The following is a 10,221-nucleotide window of genomic DNA, read 5'->3' as shown; positions in this document are numbered from 1 at the left end:
TATTTCTTTTGTAAAAAAAAAAAAAAAAAATGTGCGTATACTCGCTTCAAATCGTCCTTCTGCTACGGCTTTGAATCAGATGAAGGAGAGTCGCGCAGAGGATGCGGGACGGAGAAAAGCATTTCGTCCATGGGTCACAAGTCAAATTCAACATTACAGCGCGTTTCATTCAAGAGAATCAGAGAGAGAACATGTTGTTGACATGTCTCCTTATATCCGACTGATTTTCGCACTTACGTGGGGCATGTTCACATATGTACCGTATAGAAAATATATGTCTCAACCGACGCGTGTCAAAGGGAACATTTTGATCAGGGATTCAGGGACAGATCATTTTCAAGCATTTCATCAATTGGCACGGTGTATATATATTAATTGTCCTCTTAATTAATTATGTCATTCTAAATATAACAAATCATTTACACCCAACCGTATAGTATATATTAAGACATTTTTTATTTAGATGTGACAAAATCTGATATATGATTGAAAAAAAATAGAATTATTCGCTTGATGGTCCAAAATCGGATGATCTAAAACCCAATATATGAACCTAATTAGCGACATGTAATCTGACAAGGCTGGAATTGATGGGAATTACATTGGTTGGGATTAGATGGGACAGTAATCCCAACAAGATGTTCGACAGCCACAACTTACACCTAAAATTTCCTTTGGAATGTTTTCAACTGTCTCCAGTATATATAGTGCAATTGTTGGTAGCCACAACTTATATCTAAAATTTTCTTTAGGACCTGTTCGTTTGCTACGGGATTACAGGGGATGAAATTTAATAGGGATGAGAATCCATTTAAAAAAAAAAAAGCAAGAACCCAGGGATACGGATACAAATGAGATTAATTATAGGAATGTTGAAATGGGTGTTCGGTTATACAGTAAGACTAGTTGTGAAAAATTATATTTTTCTTTCTAAAATGCTTGATACCAATACAATTATTCTTATTAATAATTATTAGTGTAATTCATAACAATACATATTACTTTATAACGATGTTTTTGCTTGTAAACTTGTTATCCAATCACCGAAAAATAAATTTAAATTTAAATTAGCACTAATTGATAATTAACCATTTTTAATTTGCTTGAAATAAAATAAAAATATGTATATTTTTAATTTTGCTTCATGGTTTTTACTATTTACAAAAATGAATTTCAATTTAAATAAGAAAAAAATTGTACACTAATATGCTGTAAAAAATTAGCTATAATTTGTAAAAGAAGTATTAGAAATAGCATAGAAAATTATCAAGCAAATATTTATACAAAAACGAACATCTATTTGAAGAAATAAAAAAATAATCATAGATATAATTCACAGTAAAATTAATCACCAATTAATTTTTTTTTTCTTTTTCTTCTTGTTATTTTGAATCAATAATATCTATTAAATTAAATGATATCATAAACTGTACTGACAATGAAAAATAAAACTATATTGAAACAAGATCTGATTATTTTATAGTTTATACGATAATAATCACATGTGAACCATCAACTTTTTGATCATATATAATAAAAGAAGGCACTTAGGGCGTGTTCGGATGTCACGGGATTACGGAATGAGAATAGGAATAGGAATGTGAATTCACTTTTGAAAAAGTGGGAACCCATGGGTATAGAATGCATGAGATTAATTATGGGAATATGAGAAAATGAGTGTTCGTTTGTATCATGGGATTAATTGTGGGAAATCTTTATTTATTTTGAAATATGTATATTTATTTAATTGTTTTAGTTTAATTTAGTTATAAATGATTTTTTATTTAATTATTGTTTTTGAATAGTATAGCGTTCTGTTCTGTTGTGCCACCATCTATTTATTTAGACCAATAATATATTGTAAATTTAATATTTTAATGGATTGTAAATTATAATATTTGATAAACATAATTTTTTTAAAAATTATATTAATGAAATTAAATAATAATATTAAAAAGATGAACCATTTCTAATAAAAAATATTACTAGAATGGTACAAATAAAATAAGAAAATATTTATAAATAAATAAATAAAATAAGAAAACAACAATTAAAAATATTTACAAAAAAACATTTAAAAAATACTTGATATATATTATACAATTATGCTTATTAATAAAAAAAATTATAATTATATAAAGTAGATTAAATAATAACATAATAATATAACAAAAGTAATTAGTCTTTTATCTTTTCATCTCCCTTCATCCTTTCACCAAAGAAATATTATTCTTTAAATTGTAAAACAAGTTATACTAACAAATAAAATACACTTCATTTGAAGGATGGGCACATAAAATCTGAGATAAAGAAAATTGGGACCCATAGTCACATGCAAATGGAAAATGTTATCCGGTCTCCTAGCTTATCAAGTTAGTCCCACATCTAAAAATCAATTTTAATCGTAGTCTTTATATATAGATGCTGAAATTTGTTTGTTATTTGAAAGAGAAAGAGAGAGACTTGAGTCAGATGACCACGTGAAGTGAGAGAAAATTGATGAGAGAGAAGATTTGGGAAGAAAAAAATTGTGTTTGAGATGATGTTTTTTTTCCCAAAAAATTGCATTGATATGGGAACGATTGGGGATATATTTGGGAACCCGATAAAAAACTAGCCACACTGCTATATTGAGAGCAACAATTGAGTTATTGAGAGCAAATGGAAATCTTTTCTTCTAAATACAATTTTATCCTTCTTAAATGCTTTCTTATTTTTGCTTTCAATTAAGGACCGCTATAAATTAGGACATTAAATAGAAAAAATAATTCTCATATAAGCAGTGTGGCATAAAAGGAAATTTTTTGATATGCATAATGCCATAGACTAACTTGATAATGCCAAAACATATAGCGAAAATCACTACTTTTTAGTACGAAAAAACGTATGTAAAGTATCTATTTTTTTGAATTATTCACCGCAAACGTGTTTTTAGGCTATTTTGGTAGGTTTTGTAGAAAGTTACGAATTTAGGCCTAAAACAGAGCAAAAATGTCATATTTTGGTAGGTTTTGCAGAAAGTTGCGAATTTACACGAAGTGCACAACATGCAATATGACGAAATTCACTAAAATTTGGCTAAGTACAGTGCCTTACGGCCTCGACTATGCCGCATGCTGTATAAACGCCTATGCCGTAAGGGCACATGGATTGGATTCGTGGACTGTCTAGTTTGGATGAAATCTCGGCTGTTGGACAGCAACCTTCTAGAATGACAAATCTCCAGATGTGGCAGGCCTTGCTACGCATTGAAGTCTATTTTTAGCACTCCAAATATAGCACAAAAGGCTATATTTGGCACCCATGTTCCATGATCTCCATGACTCCACACCCTTAGGATATGCTATATAAACCCCTATTATAATAGGAATTGGTGTGCATGTTTTAGTTTTGTAAGTTTATAGTTTAGAGCAGAATATTGTGTGTAATTTCTGGAGTTTGGAGAAGAAGAGGCGCTCGAAGTCCAAGGTAGAAAAAGGAGTAATCCAAGGAAGATGTGTTCTAGGTTTTATGTTATGTCTTTCTTTTATTACTTCTTTTATTTTATCATGGCTTTGAGTAGGTAAGTTCTTCCTCTCTATTGATGGATGTAATTAATTCTAATATCTCTTTAGTATAATATTTATTTTTCTTTTATATCTATTTGATATTTTATTATTATTTTAATGTTATTGAAATATATCCTTACATACATAGTTATGTCTACTATATGCCAATGTCCTTCACATACCTATATGTGTTAAGTCATTGTACCTCGGTGTAAGAGGGGATAAAAGTAAGTACTATAAACACTTCGGCTAACGAGACTTGGTAGCGGTTCAAAAACTAGGGTTAGAACCCAGTGGGCTCCCTTGGCATGATATAGATTAGATAACATCTCGAGGTTTAATTAGGAATTTATTTATTACTTGTAATGAATAGGTTTAGGGTTATTATTTAGCGAGTAATAGGAGAATATAATTGATTAGATTGGTGTGAGTGGTTTAATTACATTATATCTTGTGATAATCTGAATTGTCTCCCACAAGTCGACTTTAGAGTCGGAGAACCTTTCAAATACGTATGGAACCGAACCCAAGCATCCATAGGGAATAATAGTACCGGTATGCGGCTCTGCTCTGCGGGGTGGTCTATACCGCATACCGTAGTGACAGAAGGTCGTATGCGGGACCGTATGTGGCAGTGACAGAAGGTCGTATACGGGTAGACATGAGTACCATAAATATATATTGAGATAATTAGAAGGAATTCATCCAAAACCTTAGAAGCTCCCTAAACTTGATTTACAACAATTAGCATCTTCACCTATAAATTCGCCAGAGTAAACTATAAAATGAAACTGCTTATTATTATTATTATTATTATTATTATTATTATTATTATTATTATTATTATTATTATTATTATTATTAATATTAATATTAATACTATTATTACTATTATTATTATTATTTATTATTTTTATTTAGTATACACGGTTACCAAACATACTCGAAGAACATAGACTAGTGCTAACGTTGTTAAATAACTTATATCTATCCCTGTGGATCGACACCTGACACTACTACACGGTAGGATTATCCGCTTGTAATCCGACGGAGTAGCATTAGGGTAACTAAGTATATATTTATATATACTAAAAGTTAGTAGTCTCATTTAGAGTCATCATCACTCTAAAAAAATAACTCAAAACATTGGAGCTTTGAAATCGAAGTAATCAAAGTTTGAAAAACAAAATAAAACAAACAAAGTGCAAGCCAGTAACAAATAAAGTACTGGTATAGTGCCAAAAATAGAAAAAAAAAACTAGGAAATCTATAGATGTTGTTCCAAATCAACCTATTAGGATTACCTTCTACGTCTATAGTACCTCATGAGCTAGCTTGTATGTGTCATTTGTTTCTCTCATAGTGACAAATGAATTATTCAGATTTAGTTTAGTAGTGTTAAAGTTTTGTGATTTGAGAATAATTCGAGTATAATTTGGAAATAATTCGTAATTATCCGGATCAAAAATCTCAATTCCACAAGGCAAAAAAATAAACGAATAATTCGTAAAATTAGAAAATGTTTATAAAATTCACAAATAATTCGGTCAAAGTTCGTTCTTCCTTATAAAAGAAAACATTAGACTCTAAAACTAGAATATAATAGAGCAAGAAAGAGGACATAAGATGTTGAAATAAACAAATAATCAAATTTCTGTTTTCAAACCTAAGAACTTCAAATAAAAATAAAATAAAATTATGTTTTCAATATCTAGCAATTTCTTTCTACTTTTAACATGTTATTTACTTTTCTAATTATAGCATATTTTAATTGAAAGTAGAAAATAGAAAATAGGAAGGTTTTTAAGAAGGACAAAAGTGGTACATATAAAAAGAAAATTCTCTCAGCTCTCAATAGTTAAATTTGTGTCCTCAAGATAGCGGTCTCCGAAAAAAAAAAAAAAATTAGCTCTGAATGTGCAAATTCCCACAAATTTTTTACTTTTTGGACTTATCCAATGGAGTTTACCCATGACCAAAATGGACAACCGAACATACAATGGAATAAAATCTCTATTTTACTGAAAATCCCATGAATCCCACTTCATTCCTATACAACCGAACAGGGCTCTAGAAAGTTTCCAACTGTCTCCAGTATAATGCATTTTTTTTGCAAAATTGAACCCGCACTCAGACATGATAATTCTTTTTCCAAATCTCTCTCTCCTCCACCTCAGCATTTATTTTTCTTCTCTCTACCGTCCTTGCTAAATCACTTTTTTTTTAAGACGCTCTCTCCTCTCTCCACTACACTAACAATTTAACAGAATAGAAGTTCTATATGTAAATATTGAGTAAAACTAGAGTGTTTTTATCACCAAAGTGTTTGATGAACTTAACTCCAAAATTCATTAAATCAGTTTCAAATTATAAATCTGAACTGTTGAAATCCGCCTATCTTACGAGTGATGCATCTATATGTGAAAATTTTAAACATTTGAATTAATTTAATATAAAGTCAAGCTGTCAAAAAACGTTTAAAAAATGAATGCACTAAAATTAATTTATTAACCTTCTAATTTTGACCGATTGACTTTATAATAAATTAATTCGAATGTTTAAAATTTTCACATGTAAACGCATCACTCGTAAGATAGGTGGGTTCCAACAGTTCGGATTCGTCATTTGAAACCGATTTGATGAATTTTGGAGTTGAGCTTTTGGTGAGCTTAAGAATACCCAAGTTCTATCATAAAGATTTATATCTTAGTTAATATCTTCCTTGTGGGACTATTGTATCCGGACGGATCCAGACAAAACTATACATATATATTTACAAAATACATAAAAATTGAAATACAGCCTGTTCGTTTTTGGTTAATTTTGAAGTATGATGCATGATGCATTCTTATTTTTAATTGATGGTAGGACATGCAATTAAATCAATCATTTTACCAAAAATATTTTTTATTTAATACTTCTCGTATAACCTCATTATATATTTCTTATCTAATTATAAAAATATTTTTCTATTTTATAAAAGAATAATTAATATGTAATGTTATGTTATTATTTAATATATTTTAGTTAATTACATTATTAATAATTTTATTTATAAACATAATTGTATAATATCAAATATTTTAGAAAGAAAAATAAGATTTCCCACAACTAATCTTACGATACAACCGAACACTATTTCAACATATTCCCATAATAATTCCAGTACATACTATGGATATGGGTTCCCGTGATTTCCCGAACCTGTAAAATCTCATCCCGATCCCGCACAATCATGCATGTAAGTATGTAACAAATGAATAGGCCTTAAATTAGACTGTTCAACATATAGAAAGGGAATATCTATAAGATCTGAGCTGTCCAGTAAATTGGAGGACCAAAGATCAAGACAACGACTCCCAATTTCACCGCAAAAGTATGAGCTGAATGTTTCCTTATCATGACCACTCTCTTGCAAGAGGTTGACTAGTAGCTAGGTTAGATGACTATGGATCACAATAGCCTAGAATTGTGCTCTTCACGGTTGAAATGATTCAACCGGTACATGTGGTATACCCATTCCATTATTGAGAAATTATTAGGCTAAAGTTGCACTCATGATTCACATGAAATAAGTGTTGTAAATAACAATATGCAGTTATCGGATAGAGAGGGTATCGTCAAGCGATTAATCAGAAGTTGAGTTATAATCGGAAATAATCGGCCGATTAATCGGAAAAATCCGTGACGGTTTGATTACCGCCAAGGACTAATCGGTCTAAACGGATGTTTTTTACAACACTGCTTGAAATAGCTAGGATCTTGTTTTATATATTGTACAGCAAAAAAAAAAGGAATGAAGAATTAACGAGAGCTTGGAATAGCATATGACGAAATACCGGAATGTACTGGTACTGAAATCATGCATAAAGAATCTTGACCAAAAATAGAAAGGAGTAGTGATAGCCATGGGTTGGGAAATGGTAAATTTGTATTAGCAGGATACAGCTAGCATGGGTGATGTTGATTTACAAGTAACTAGCATCCAATTTTTTTTTTGTTTGGCTTGAACTAGCATTCAATTTAACAGCGAGTGGAATGACTTACAATGAGGTCAACTGGTAAACCAGCTCACTACTTGTGAAAAAGTTTTCTATAATAAGTCAAGTCATCTAATTAAATACATTAATGCTGATATCATGGGTTTTATTTCAAGAATTAGTGTTTAATGCAACACGGTTTCCTTATCACATCACTGTCAAAGTTTGGCAGCCATATTACTATTATAATAATCAATCACCGAAACAAATAACAACCAATAAATTAAGTCATAAAACTATTAGCATATGATAGTCAGATGCACGAATTGCAGTCCATTTATTGAAAGCAATCGGGTGGTCATAGATACTGTACATGTTTATGCACAAACATGTCATTGATTTCTTCAAGGAAATTTTGAATAAAACAAACGCAGAATTTTACTACAAGCATAAACCAGAAGTTAAGGCATAAAATTCAAAAACACAATTATCAGTAGACAACCTTTGCCAGCCAGTACAGGAACCAATATTGCAAAAGTAAAAAAAAAAAAAAAAAAAAGGTAGCCAGATAAATGCAAGTTTTGCAAGGGTCTGGATTCCCTGAAGTAACCCAATTTTTTAGTTTAGATCCGGACCATCCGATTCGAATCCGGGCCAATCCAGCAGTATAAGATCTGTTTAATTAAACAGATCCAGACCATCTGATTCGAATATAACAGTCCATATCTAAACTCAAAAGTTGGGTTACTTTAGGAGATGCGAACTCGTTTTGCAAAGGGCTAAAAGATAAGTGGTGGCATTTTAATACCCAAAAGCAGTATAAGATCTGTTTAATTGTTACTAAAAACAAATCTGTTTCAACTATTTATTTATTTATTTGCACATTTCTGGAATACTACTCAGAATTGAACTTCAGGACAGCAGAGGTGCACTATTTGAAACAACACTTGCTATTTTTAGAGTAAAATCGAGAAGTGAGGATTAAGATTGGATAACAGGATATTAAAGGTGTGTGGAACCTGATGACCGGCTTTCTAAAGGTACCGCTAATGGTGCCTGGTGAATCAGTGCAACAGACTTGGTGTGAATCCTGGAGGCAAGTTAAGCTGACAGGAAAAATGGATGAAATTACGTGGGCCACATGGTTCACGTGCACACGCTGGATGATCTGGAAAAAGAGGAACGGAATTATATTTCGAGAACAAAGAATGCTGCCTCAAATTCTGGTGTAGAAGAAAAGAGATAAAGGTCGTTTATGGCTACATAACTGCTAGGCCTGTTTAATTCTTTAGGTTGTTGCCAGTGTAAATGAACTATAGCATGTAACCCCTCTGGGGTCTTTATTTTACCAGTATTAATAAAACCTGGCAGCCTCTGCCTTTGATCTCAGAAAAAAAAAGGATATAAAAGGTACGGGATCCCTTGATTATGGGTTTGTAATGTTGACAGTACCATTTAAATCAATGGAAAAAGAAACTTCAAAGCCAAAACATAACTACACAAGAGTATCCTCAGACATGTAAATGCCTATTCAAGTTCACGTACTACATGCAATAACCAAGTTTAACTAGGGTAACAAATGCTACCCTTCAAAAAAAAATATCCTGTTTCAAATTTTGCTCCATCAGGTTTTAAGGTTCCCATTTTCTGTGTTCAAAGTTTAAAGAAGCAATAAGCTGGTCATTTATTAACCACCTTAAAAGATTGGATAAAAACAACACCAGAACCCTTTCTCACCATGATGTCACCTTGATAGCTTTGTGACATAGGATGAAATTTTTGTCTTTCTTTCATTACAAAGTAGGATGGAATTGGAATTTATGTTTTGCTGGCAGAATGCTTTTTTTCTTTTTTTTGAAAAATAGGCTAAAAAGCCCTTTCATTATATAAAATGTCTTACACAGAAAAGCAACAAGGCACTACAGCCATGTGTCAGAATATCAAAAGAAGTGAGCAAAGTACTAACAATTTGTACCAGAGATAATAAACTTTGCAGGAGAGCACACTCCATGCTTATTACAGACAAACAAAAGCAAGCAGTAAGTAGGAAAAAAAACAATGGGACCGAGCATACATATTGCTAATTGGCATGCTGGCATAATACTCACCACCAACACTTTATGGCCTCCATCTAGGGGTAAAAATGGATCAGATACGGATTGGATAGTGGTAAAATCATATTCATATCCATTTTATTCTTCTGGATATAGATCGGATATTAGACGGATACATACGGATATAGATCGGATGTTGGATATCCATAAATATATAAATATTTTCATAATATATATTAAACTATATATTATATATCTACTATTTGGATACAAATAATTAAAATTCAAAACCATATATGTACCACTATCCACACGGATATTTAAATATCGGATATCCGTATCTAATTTTTAAATACAAATATGGATTCGGTCAGACAATATCCGATCCTTTTTCACCCCTACTTCCATCGCATGTTAGGTTCTTGAAGATCTTAAAATTTTACTATTTCCTTAATTATTTTAGGCTCAGCCCATTTCTGGGCCCTCTCAGAGGATTGCAATATTTACAGTTTTCACGTGTAGATGATAAAATTCATCTTCCCCCTTTCTCATCCTTATTAAAATGTCAGATTGGCAGCATTTTACACGTCCGTTGAAACAACTGCACTATTGTATTCCAAGAAGCTAATTTTGGTGACA

Source organism: Carex rostrata, chromosome 24 (assembly GCF_964058835.1).
Source record: "Carex rostrata chromosome 24, lpCarRost1.2, whole genome shotgun sequence".
Taxonomy (NCBI): domain Eukaryota; kingdom Viridiplantae; phylum Streptophyta; class Magnoliopsida; order Poales; family Cyperaceae; genus Carex; species Carex rostrata.
This window is presented reverse-complemented; position numbering follows the sequence as displayed.